The sequence below is a fragment of the Phallusia mammillata genome, chromosome 5 (genome assembly GCF_965637545.1).
Source record: "Phallusia mammillata chromosome 5, kaPhaMamm4.hap1.1, whole genome shotgun sequence".
NCBI classification, from domain to species: domain Eukaryota; kingdom Metazoa; phylum Chordata; class Ascidiacea; order Phlebobranchia; family Ascidiidae; genus Phallusia; species Phallusia mammillata.
Window position 1 is genome coordinate 28,098,066 of NC_137256.1, and position 12,163 is coordinate 28,110,228.

General features: G+C 35.9%; 1 long non-coding RNA gene across 2 annotated transcripts; it reads left to right on the top strand.

The window, feature by feature from the left end:
* Positions 1-5,113: 5,113 nt before the first annotated feature.
* Positions 5,114-10,830, top strand: LOC145230626 (uncharacterized). 2 transcript variants are annotated; one of them, XR_013860704.1, is made up of 5 exons: positions 5,114-5,648; positions 5,983-6,076; positions 6,682-7,051; positions 9,843-10,007; positions 10,713-10,830. It is a non-coding gene; the product is annotated as an uncharacterized LOC145230626 (long non-coding RNA). The 2 variants fall into 2 exon arrangements; XR_013860705.1 differs by having other exon boundaries at positions 9,843-10,000.
* The last annotated feature ends 1,333 nt before the right edge of the window (positions 10,831-12,163 follow it).

Consider the following 12,163-nt stretch of genomic DNA (forward strand, 5'->3'; position numbering starts at 1 on the left):
ACATAAGGCGCACCGGGCTATAGAACGCAACGTATTTTAAGGAGTATGGGTTACCGTATAAAGCTCATTAAACAAAGCAATAAAGCACTACTTGGTCCATACATTAGGCGCACCGGCTTATAAGGCGCACGATCAATTTATGAGGAAAAAAAGTGATTTAAGTTGCGCCTTATGGTCCATAAAATACGGTACATAGTTTTGTTGTTTATATCTAGCCTGCATTGCTGTGCTGTTTATGTTTGGCCCGGAAACAAATTTTCATGGTCAAGTGTAGCTGACACTTGCCACAAAATATTGTTGAGAACTATAAGCTTGGTAAAGCCACATGTGCATTTTAAGCTTTGATTTCACTTCTAAATGTCTTTTTGTATTCTTATTACAGGCGTGCAAAGTCGCCAAAGGACACATACATACCGACATTTGAATCATAGCTTGGATTTACTGACAGATTCTTTCCTTCGTGAATGCACCCCTACATTTATACGGTATTTGGTTTTGCTCTATAAGGACATTAAAAAAGCAATGGTTTTAGGTATCAACTTTTTTGCAAATGATCAATTACCATGATAGTGAGTTTTTTGTCATCATTAAATCTTTTTCACCAGGGGTGATAGAGTAGAATAGGCATACATAATTTGTTGTTTATAACTAGCCTGCATTGCTGTGCTGTTTATGTTTGGCCCGGAAACAAATTTTCATGGTCAAGTGTAGCTGACACTTGCCACAAAATATTGTTGAGAACTTTAAGCTTGGTAAAGCCACATGTGCATTTTAAACTTTGATTTCACTTCTAAATGTCTTTTTGTATTCTTATTGCAGGCGTGCAAAGGACGCATACATACAGACATTTGAATCATAGCTTGGATTTACTGACAGATTCTTTTCTTCGTGAATGCACCCCTACATTTATACGGTATTTGGTTTTGCTCTATAAGGACATCAAAAAAAGCAATGGTTTTAGGTATCAACTTTTTTGCAAATGATCAATTACCATGATAGTGAGTTTTTTGTCATCATGAAATCTTTTTCACCAGGGGTGATAGACTAGAATGGCATACCGTATTTTACGGACCATCAAGCGCACCCGATTATAAGGCGCACTGTCAATAAATTGCGTTGATTAGTTTTTTGTTCATACATAAGGCGCACCGGGCTATAGAACGCAACGTATTTTAAGGAGTATGGGTTACCGTATAAAGCTCATTAAACAAAGCAATAAAGCACTACTTGGTCCATACATTAGGCGCACCGGCTTATAAGGCGCACGATCAATTTATGAGGAAAAAAAATGATTTAAGTTGCGCCTTATGGTCCGTAAAATACGGTACATAATTTTGTTGTTTATATCTAGCCTGCATTGCTGTGCTGTTTATGTTTGGCCCGGAAACAAATTTTCATGGTCAAGTGTAGCTGACACTTGCCACAAAATATTGTTGAGAACTATAAGCTTGGTAAAGCCACATGTGCATTTTAAGCTTTGATTTCACTTCTAAATGTCTTTTGTATTTTTATTACAGGCGTGCAAAGTCGCCAAAGGACACATACTTACAGACATTTGAATCATACCTTGGATTTACTGACAGATTCTTTTCTTCGTGAATGCACCCCTACATTTATACGGTATTTGGTTTTGCTCTATAAGGACATTAAAAAAGCAATGGTTTTAGGTATCAACTTTTTTGCAAATGATCAATTACCATGATATTTGGTTTTTTGTCATCATAAAATCGTTTTCACCAGGGGTGATAGACTAGAATGGCATACATAATTTTGTTGTTTATAACTAGCCTGCATTGCTGTGCTATTTATGTTTGGCCCGGAAACAAATTTTCATGGTCAAGTGTAGCTGACACTTGCCACAAAATGTTCTTGAGAACTATAAGCTTGGTAAAGCCACATGTGCATTTTAAACTTTGATTTCACTTCTAAATGTTTTTTTGTGTTCTTATTACAGACGTGCAAAATAGCCAAAGGACACATTATGTGTGTCACACATACATACCTGCATTTGAATCATAGCTGGATTTATTGACAGATTCTTTTCTTCGTGATTTCACACCTACTTTTCTACGGTATTTGGTTTTGCTCAATGAGGACATTAAAAAAGCAAAGGTTTTAGGTATCAACTTTTTTGTAAATGATCAATTACCATGATAGTGAGTTTTTTGTCATCATGAAATGTTTTTCATAGGGGTGATAGACTAGAACAGTGCTCTTCAATCTTTTTTGGTGTGGTGAACCCTTGAAGTTGTTGTGACGAACTCATGCACCCTGTTTACTTAAAAGGTAAACTGAGATAAAAAGCGATATGAAAAATTGTTATGCATATCATTTTGTCAAATAACTCCAAGCATATGTTCGCAAATTTTCTATGAAACATTGGCGAAAAAATCATCACTCGATATCCAAACATCACCCGAATGTAACACAGACACTATCAAACTGGACACAGGTATAAACCATGGAAAAAGTTTACCTTGGTGTTGTACATGAGTTGAAACCTACATCTTTTTTCTAATATCTTGTAAGTCAAATATTAATGGTTCATTAAAAGTTTGTGATGCACCCTTGTATACCTTTTCGTACTGGTGCACCTTGCACACCGGTTGAAGAGCATTGGACTAGAATGGTGTACATAATTTGTTGCCTATAACTATCCTGCATTGCTGTGCTGTTTATGTTTGGCCCGGAAACAAATTTTCATGGTCAAGTGTAGCTGACACTTGCCTCACAATATTCTTGAGAACTATATGCTTGGTAAAGCCACATGTGCATTTTTAACTTTGATTTCACTTCTAAATGTATGTTTGTATTCTTATTACAGGTGTGCAAAGTCGCCAAAGGACACATACATACAGACATTTGAATCATAGCTTGGATTTACTGACAGATTCTTTTCTTCGTGAATGCACCCCTACATTTATACGGTATTTGGTTTTGCTCTATAAGGACATTAAAAAAGCAATGGTTTTAGGTATCAACTTTTTTGCAAATGATCAATTACCATGATAGTGAGTTTTTTGTCATCATTAAATCTTTTTCACCAGGGGTGATAGAGTAGAATAGGCATACATAATTTGTTGTTTATAACTAGCCTGCATTGCTGTGCTGTTTATGTTTGGCCCGGAAACAAATTTTCATGGTCAAGTGTAGCTGACACTTGCCACAAAATATTGTTGAGAACTTTAAGCTTGGTAAAGCCACATGTGCATTTTAAACTTTGATTTCACTTCTAAATGTCTTTTTGTATTCTTATTGCAGGCGTGCAAAGTCGCCAAAGGACGCATACATACAGACATTTGAATCATAGCTTGGATTTACTGACAGATTCTTTTCTTCGTGAATGCACCCCTACATTTATACGGTATTTGGTTTTGCTCTATAAGGACATCAAAAAAGCAATGGTTTTAGGTATCAACTTTTTTGCAAATGATCAATTACCATGATAGTGAGTTTTTTGTCATCATGAAATCTTTTTCACCAGGGGTGATAGACTAGAATGGCATACCGTATTTTACGGACCATCAAGCGCACCCGATTATAAGGCGCACTGTCAATAAATTGCTTTGATTAGTTTTTTGTTCATACATAAGGCGCACCGGGCTATAGAACGCAACGTATTTTAAGGAGTATGGGTTACCGTATCAAGCTCATTAAACAAAGCAATAAAGCACTACTTGGTCCATACATTAGGCGCACCGGCTTATAAGGCGCACGATCAATTTATGAGGAAAAAAAATGATTTAAGTTGCGCCTTATGGTCCGTAAAATACGGTACATAATTTTGTTGTTTATATCTAGCCTGCATTGCTGTGCTGTTTATGTTTGGCCCGGAAACAAATTTTCATGGTCAAGTGTAGCTGACACTTGCCACAAAATATTGTTGAGAACTATAAGCTTGGTAAAGCCACATGTGCATTTTAAGCTTTGATTTCACTTCTAAATGTCTTTTTGTATTCTTATTACAGGCGTGCAAAGTCGCCAAAGGACACATACATACAGACAGACATTTGAATCATAGCTTGGATTTACTGACAGATTCTTTCCTTCGTGAATGCACCCCTACATTTATACGGTATTTGGTTTTGCTCTATAAGGACATTAAAAAAGCAATGGTTTTAGGTATCAACTTTTTTGCAAATGATCAATTACCATGATAGTGAGTTTTTTGTCATCATTAAATCTTTTTCACCAGGGGTGATAGAGTAGAATAGGCATACATAATTTGTTGTTTATAACTAGCCTGCATTGCTGTGCTGTTTATGTTTGGCCCGGAAACAAATTTTCATGGTCAAGTGTAGCTGACACTTGCCACAAAATATTGTTGAGAACTTTAAGCTTGGTAAAGCCACATGTGCATTTTAAACTTTGATTTCACTTCTAAATGTCTTTTTGTATTCTTATTGCAGGCGTGCAAAGGACGCATACATACAGACATTTGAATCATAGCTTGGATTTACTGACAGATTCTTTTCTTCGTGAATGCACCCCTACATTTATACGGTATTTGGTTTTGCTCTATAAGGACATCAAAAAAAGCAATGGTTTTAGGTATCAACTTTTTTGCAAATGATCAATTACCATGATAGTGAGTTTTTTGTCATCATGAAATCTTTTTCACCAGGGGTGATAGACTAGAATGGCATACCGTATTTTACGGACCATCAAGCGCACCCGATTATAAGGCGCACTGTCAATAAATTGCTTTGATTAGTTTTTTGTTCATACATAAGGCGCACCGGGCTATAGAACGCAACGTATTTTAAGGAGTATGGGTTACCGTATAAAGCTCATTAAACAAAGCAATAAAGCACTACTTGGTCCATACATTAGGCGCACCGGCTTATAAGGCGCACGATCAATTTATGAGGAAAAAAAATGATTTAAGTTGCGCCTTATGGTCCGTAAAATACGGTACATAATTTTGTTGTTTATATCTAGCCTGCATTGCTGTGCTGTTTATGTTTGGCCCGGAAACAAATTTTCATGGTCAAGTGTAGCTGACACTTGCCACAAAATATTGTTGAGAACTATAAGCTTGGTAAAGCCACATGTGCATTTTAAGCTTTGATTTCACTTCTAAATGTCTTTTTGTATTCTTATTACAGGCTTGCAAAGTCGCCAAGGGACACATACATACCGACATTTGAATCATAGCTTGGATTTACTGACAGATTCTTTCCTTCGTGAATGCACCCCTACATTTATACGGTATTTGGTTTTGCTCTATAGGGACATTAAAAAAGCAATGGTTTTAGGTATCAACTTTTTTGCAAATGGTCAATTACCATGATAGTGGGTTTTTTGTCATCGTGACATCTTTTTAACCAGGGGTGATAGACTAGAATGGCATACATAATTTTGTTGTTTATAACTAGCCTGCATTGCTGTGCTGTTTATGTTTGGCCCGGAAACAAATTTTCATGGTCAAGTGTAGCTGACACTTGCCACAAAATATTCTTGAGAACTATAAGCTTGGTAAAGCCACATGTGCATTTTAAGCTTTGATTTCACTTCTAAATGTCTTTTTGTAGTCTTATTACAGGCGTGCAAAGTCGCCAAAGGACACATACATACCGACATTTGAATCATAGCTTGGATTTACTGACAGATTCTTTCCTTCGTGAATGCACCCCTACATTTATACGGTATTTGGTTTTGCTCTATAAGGACATTAAAAAAGCAATGGTTTTAGGTATCAACTTTTTTGCAAATGATCAATTACCATGATAGTGAGTTTTTTGTCATCATTAAATCTTTATCACCAGGGGTGATAGAGTAGAATAGGCATACATAATTTGTTGTTTATAACTAGCCTGCATTGCTGTGCTGTTTATGTTTGGCCCGGAAACAAATTTTCATGGTCAAGTGTAGCTGACACTTGCCACAAAATATTGTTGAGAACTTTAAGCTTGGTAAAGCCACATGTGCATTTTAAACTTTGATTTCACTTCTAAATGTCTTTTTGTATTCTTATTGCAGGCGTGCAAAGGACGCATACATACAGACATTTGAATCATAGCTTGGATTTACTGACAGATTCTTTTCTTCGTGAATGCACCCCTACTTTTATACGGTATTTGGTTTTGCTCTATAAGGACATCAAAAAAAGCAATGGTTTTAGGTATCAACTTTTTTGCAAATGATCAATTACCATGATAGTGAGTTTTTTGTCATCATGAAATATTTTTCACCAGGGGTGATAGACTAGAATGGCATACCGTATTTTACGGACCATCAAGCGCACCCGATTATTAGGCGCACTGTCAATAAATTGCTTTGATTAGTTTTTTGTTCATACATAAGGCGCACCAGGCTATAGAACGCAACGTATTTTAAGGAGTATGGGTTACCGTATAAAGCTCATTAAACAAAGCAATAAAGCACTACTTGGTCCATACATTAGGCGCACCGGCTTATAAGGCGCACGATCAATTTATGAGGAAAAAAAATGATTTAAGTTGCGCCTTATGGTCCGTAAAATACGGTACATAATTTTGTTGTTTATATCTAGCCTGCATTGCTGTGCTGTTTATGTTTGGCCCGGAAACAAATTTTCATGGTCAAGTGTAGCTGACACTTGCCACAAAATATTGTTGAGAACTATAAGCTTGGTAAAGCCACATGTGCATTTTAAGCTTTGATTTCACTTCTAAATGTCTTTTTGTATTCTTATTACAGGCGTGCAAAGTCGCCAAGGGACACATACATACCGACATTTGAATCATAGCTTGGATTTACTGACAGATTCTTTCCTTCGTGAATGCACCCCTACATTTATACGGTATTTGGTTTTGCTCTATAGGGACATTAAAAAAGCAATGGTTTTAGGTATAAACTTTTTTGCAAATGGTCAATTACCATGATAGTGGGTTTTTTGTCATCGTGACATCTTTTTAACCAGGGGTGATAGACTAGAATGGCATACATAATTTTGTTGTTTATAACTAGCCTGCATTGCTGTGCTGTTTATGTTTGGCCCGGAAACAAATTTTCATGGTCAAGTGTAGCTGACACTTGCCACAAAATATTCTTGAGAACTATAAGCTTGGTAAAGCCACATGTGCATTTTAAACTTTGATTTCACTTCTAAATGTCTTTTTGTATTCTTATTACAGGCGTGCAAAGTAGCCGAAGGATACATATGCTAAACCCGTGGGTTCCGCATCTTTTTCTTCGCTGTAAGTTTTTAAAGCTGTGTAATTGAAACCCGTCAAAAAAGATACTTTCAGATTTGCACTCTTTAAGCCACATGTGAGTATAGTACTGGGATTGTGTCTTTCCGTTTTTCATTTCTGGGTTAATGTGTTGGTCTCAGAAGGTAACATTTGATAAGACATCTTACATTCAAATTCCAGCCGTTATTTTTATGTTTTGATTCAAACAGGCTAACTTGTGTGGATACAAACCCCTATCCTTTCAGCACCAATTGTTGTTTCTACTTTGTATTTGTAGCCTAATTGCTGTATATGTTCATTAGTGTGTCCCTTGATTTTACAAACCTGCCTGCTTGAAAACATTTGACATTGCATCTCTTCAGACAGTAAGGTTGCTGAAATAGTTTTAATAGAAGGTGTGTTTTGTAGAAGGCATGCTTCCAGTAAATGAAATGTCATTTTTTAGTCGATACTATTTTGTATGTTTTCGCTTGTGTTCAAAATCTGTTGCATGTTTTTGGCGTGAATAAAGTTTTCTTCTAGATTGATCAGTGTTGTTTTGCATTTTGTAAAGTATCTCTTGATTATGTTTGCGTTGTTTCTTAAGAAGGCAGGTAGAGATTGATTTAAACATAGAATAAAAGGAGTCCATAAAATCACATGTAACCGTTGAGATTTGTCAAAAATGTTTGTTTACAAGCTTTTTGTGGAAATTTGGTCACGCACTAATGACAATGTCATGAAAAGTGATACCATAAAAAAATACTTTGTTATCAATTGCGGCATGAATTTGGGGAATAAATTGCACTTTTGGAGTTAGAATAATATTTTGTGTTTTAATTTGCCGAAGTTGTTTAAAAACTTTATTAGTGAAGTTTTCTGAATCTAATTAACGTGACGCAATAATTCATGAGTTTGGCAAATATGATTTCAGTGTTTAGTTATGACGTAAAATTTTTCCAGAAGTTTCCAGTGCCGAAATTGAGCTACTGCTTGCTATGTCCGATTTTGTTTTGTGCCAATAAATGGGTAATAAATTCTTTTTTTTTAAAAAATTGATCGCGTGATGACGTTTTGCCGAATGCAAACTCAAATAAAGAAGTACCGTTTCATTGGCCTAAGAACGATAGTAGTGCGTCTTTTTGCTGCAAAAGTGATTTGCAAGTTAAACTTTTACGCCTCGATGGAATAGCAAGTTCAGGAGTTCGTTAATATGCATTTATTTTCGAAAGATATTGAGCGCGAAACATATTTATTGAACAACTGTGAAAATAAACATTGCGTCATCAGCGATCAGCTGTTTGTAAACAGACGTGGCGAAAATTTTTATCTTAAAAATTGAGACTGTTTTTGGTCGTTTTGTCGCAAAATTATGAAGATCAAAGACAAAATTGTTTGGTAACTCGTTTTTGGAATAATATTCTAAAAGTTTGAGTTTCAATTTAACTTGGAAACATTGTCTGCCGATGACTCAGTTTTTCAGTTTACTAAGAAAAAACTTTGATTTCACTTCTAAATGTCTTTTTGTATTTTTATTACAGGCGTGCAAAGTCGCCAAAGGACACATACTTACAGACATTTGAATCATACCTTGGATTTACTGACAGATTCTTTTCTTCGTGAATGCACCCCTACATTTATACGGTATTTGGTTTTGCTCTATAAGGACATCAAAAAAAGCAATGGTTTTAGGTATCAACTTTTTTGCAAATGATCAATTACCATGATAGTGAGTTTTTTGTCATCATGAAATCTTTTTCACCAGGGGTGATAGACTAGAATGGCATACCGTATTTTACGGACCATCAAGCGCACCCGATTATAAGGCGCACTGTCAATAAATTGCTTTGATTAGTTTTTTGTTCATACATAAGGCGCACCGGGCTATAGAACGCAACGTATTTTAAGGAGTATGGGTTACCGTATAAAGCTCATTAAACAAAGCAATAAAGCACTACTTGGTCCATACATTAGGCGCACCGGCTTATAAGGCGCACGATCAATTTATGAGGAAAAAAAATGATTTAAGTTGCGCCTCATGGTCCGTAAAATACGGTACATAATTTTGTTGTTTATATCTAGCCTGCATTGCTGTGCTGTTTATGTTTGGCCCGGAAACAAATTTTCATGGTCAAGTGTAGCTGACACTTGCCACAAAATATTGTTGAGAACTATAAGCTTGGTAAAGCCACATGTGCATTTTAAGCTTTGATTTCACTTCTAAATGTCTTTTGTATTTTTATTACAGGCGTGCAAAGTCGCCAAAGGACACATACTTACAGACATTTGAATCATACCTTGGATTTACTGACAGATTCTTTTCTTCGTGAATGCACCCCTACATTTATACGGTATTTGGTTTTGCTCTATAAGGACATTAAAAAAGCAATGGTTTTAGGTATCAACTTTTTTGCAAATGATCAATTACCATGATATTTGGTTTTTTGTCATCATAAAATCGTTTTCACCAGGGGTGATAGACTAGAATGGCATACATAATTTTGTTGTTTATAACTAGCCTGCATTGCTGTGCTATTTATGTTTGGCCCGGAAACAAATTTTCATGGTCAAGTGTAGCTGACACTTGCCACAAAATGTTCTTGAGAACTATAAGCTTGGTAAAGCCACATGTGCATTTTAAACTTTGATTTCACTTCTAAATGTTTTTTTGTGTTCTTATTACAGACGTGCAAAATAGCCAAAGGACACATTATGTGTGTCACACATACATACCTGCATTTGAATCATAGCTGGATTTACTGACAGATTCTTTTCTTCGTGATTTCACACCTACTTTTCTACGGTATTTGGTTTTGCTCAATGAGGACATTAAAAAAGCAAAGGTTTTAGGTATCAACTTTTTTGTAAATGATCAATTACCATGATAGTGAGTTTTTTGTCATCATGAAATGTTTTTCATAGGGGTGATAGACTAGAACAGTGCTCTTCAATCTTTTTTGGTGTGGTGAACCCTTGAAGTTGTTGTGACGAACTCATGCACCCTATTTACTTAAAAGGTAAACTGAGATAAAAAGCGATATGAAAAATTGTTATGCATATCATTTTGTCAAATAACTCCAAGCATATGTTCGCAAATTTTCTATGAAACATTGGCGAAAAAATCATCACTCGATATCCAAACATCACCCGAATGTAACACAGACACTATCAAACTGGACACAGGTATAAACCATGGAAAAAGTTTACCTTGGTGTTGTACATGAGTTGAAACCTACATCTTTTTTCTAATATCTTGTAAGTCAAATATTAATGGTTCATTAAAAGTTTGTGATGCACCCTTGTATACCTTTTCGTACTGGTGCACCTTGCACACCGGTTGAAGAGCATTGGACTAGAATGGTGTACATAATTTGTTGCCTATAACTATCCTGCATTGCTGTGCTGTTTATGTTTGGCCCGGAAACAAATTTTCATGGTCAAGTGTAGCTGACACTTGCCTCACAATATTCTTGAGAACTATATGCTTGGTAAAGCCACCTGTGCATTTTTAACTTTGATTTCACTTCTAAATGTATGTTTGTATTCTTATTACAGGTGTGCAAAGTCGCCAAAGGACACATACATACAGACATTTGAATCATAGCTTGGATTTACTGACAGATTCTTTTCTTCGTGAATGCACCCCTACATTTATACGGTATTTGGTTTTGCTCTATAAGGACATTAAAAAAGCAATGGTTTTAGGTATCAACTTTTTTGCAAATGATCAATTACCATGATAGTGAGTTTTTTGTCATCATTAAATCTTTTTCACCAGGGGTGATAGAGTAGAATAGGCATACATAATTTGTTGTTTATAACTAGCCTGCATTGCTGTGCTGTTTATGTTTGGCCCGGAAACAAATTTTCATGGTCAAGTGTAGCTGACACTTGCCACAAAATATTGTTGAGAACTTTAAGCTTGGTAAAGCCACATGTGCATTTTAAACTTTGATTTCACTTCTAAATGTCTTTTTGTATTCTTATTGCAGGCGTGCAAAGTCGCCAAAGGACGCATACATACAGACATTTGAATCATAGCTTGGATTTACTGACAGATTCTTTTCTTCGTGAATGCACCCCTACATTTATACGGTATTTGGTTTTGCTCTATAAGGACATCAAAAAAAGCAATGGTTTTAGGTATCAACTTTTTTGCAAATGACCAATTACCATGATAGTGAGTTTTTTGTCATCATGAAATCTTTTTCACCAGGGGTGATAGACTAGAATGGCATACCGTATTTTACGGACCATCAAGCGCACCCGATTATAAGGCGCACTGTCAATAAATTGCTTTGATTAGTTTTTTGTTCATACATAAGGCGCACCGGGCTATAGAACGCAACGTATTTTAAGGAGTATGGGTTACCGTATAAAGCTCATTAAACAAAGCAATAAAGCACTACTTGGTCCATACATTAGGCGCACCGGCTTATAAGGCGCACGATCAATTTATGAGGAAAAAAAATGATTTAAGTTGCGCCTTATGGTCCGTAAAATACGGTACATAATTTTGTTGTTTATATCTAGCCTGCATTGCTGTGCTGTTTATGTTTGGCCCGGAAACAAATTTTCATGGTCAAGTGTAGCTGACACTTGCCACAAAATATTGTTGAGAACTATAAGCTTGGTAAAGCCACATGTGCATTTTAAGCTTTGATTTCACTTCTAAATGTCTTTTTGTATTCTTATTACAGGCGTGCAAAGTCGCCAAGGGACACATACATACCAACATTTGAATCATAGCTTGGATTTACTGACAGATTCTTTCCTTCGTGAATGCACCCCTACATTTATACGGTATTTGGTTTTGCTCTATAGGGACATTAAAAAAGCAATGGTTTTAGGTATCAACTTTTTTGCAAATGGTCAATTACCATGATAGTGGGTTTTTTGTCATCGTGACATCTTTTTAACCAGGGGTGATAGAGTAGAATAGGCATACATAATTTGTTGTTTATAACTAGCCTGCATTGCTGTGCTGTTTATGTTTGGCCCGGAAA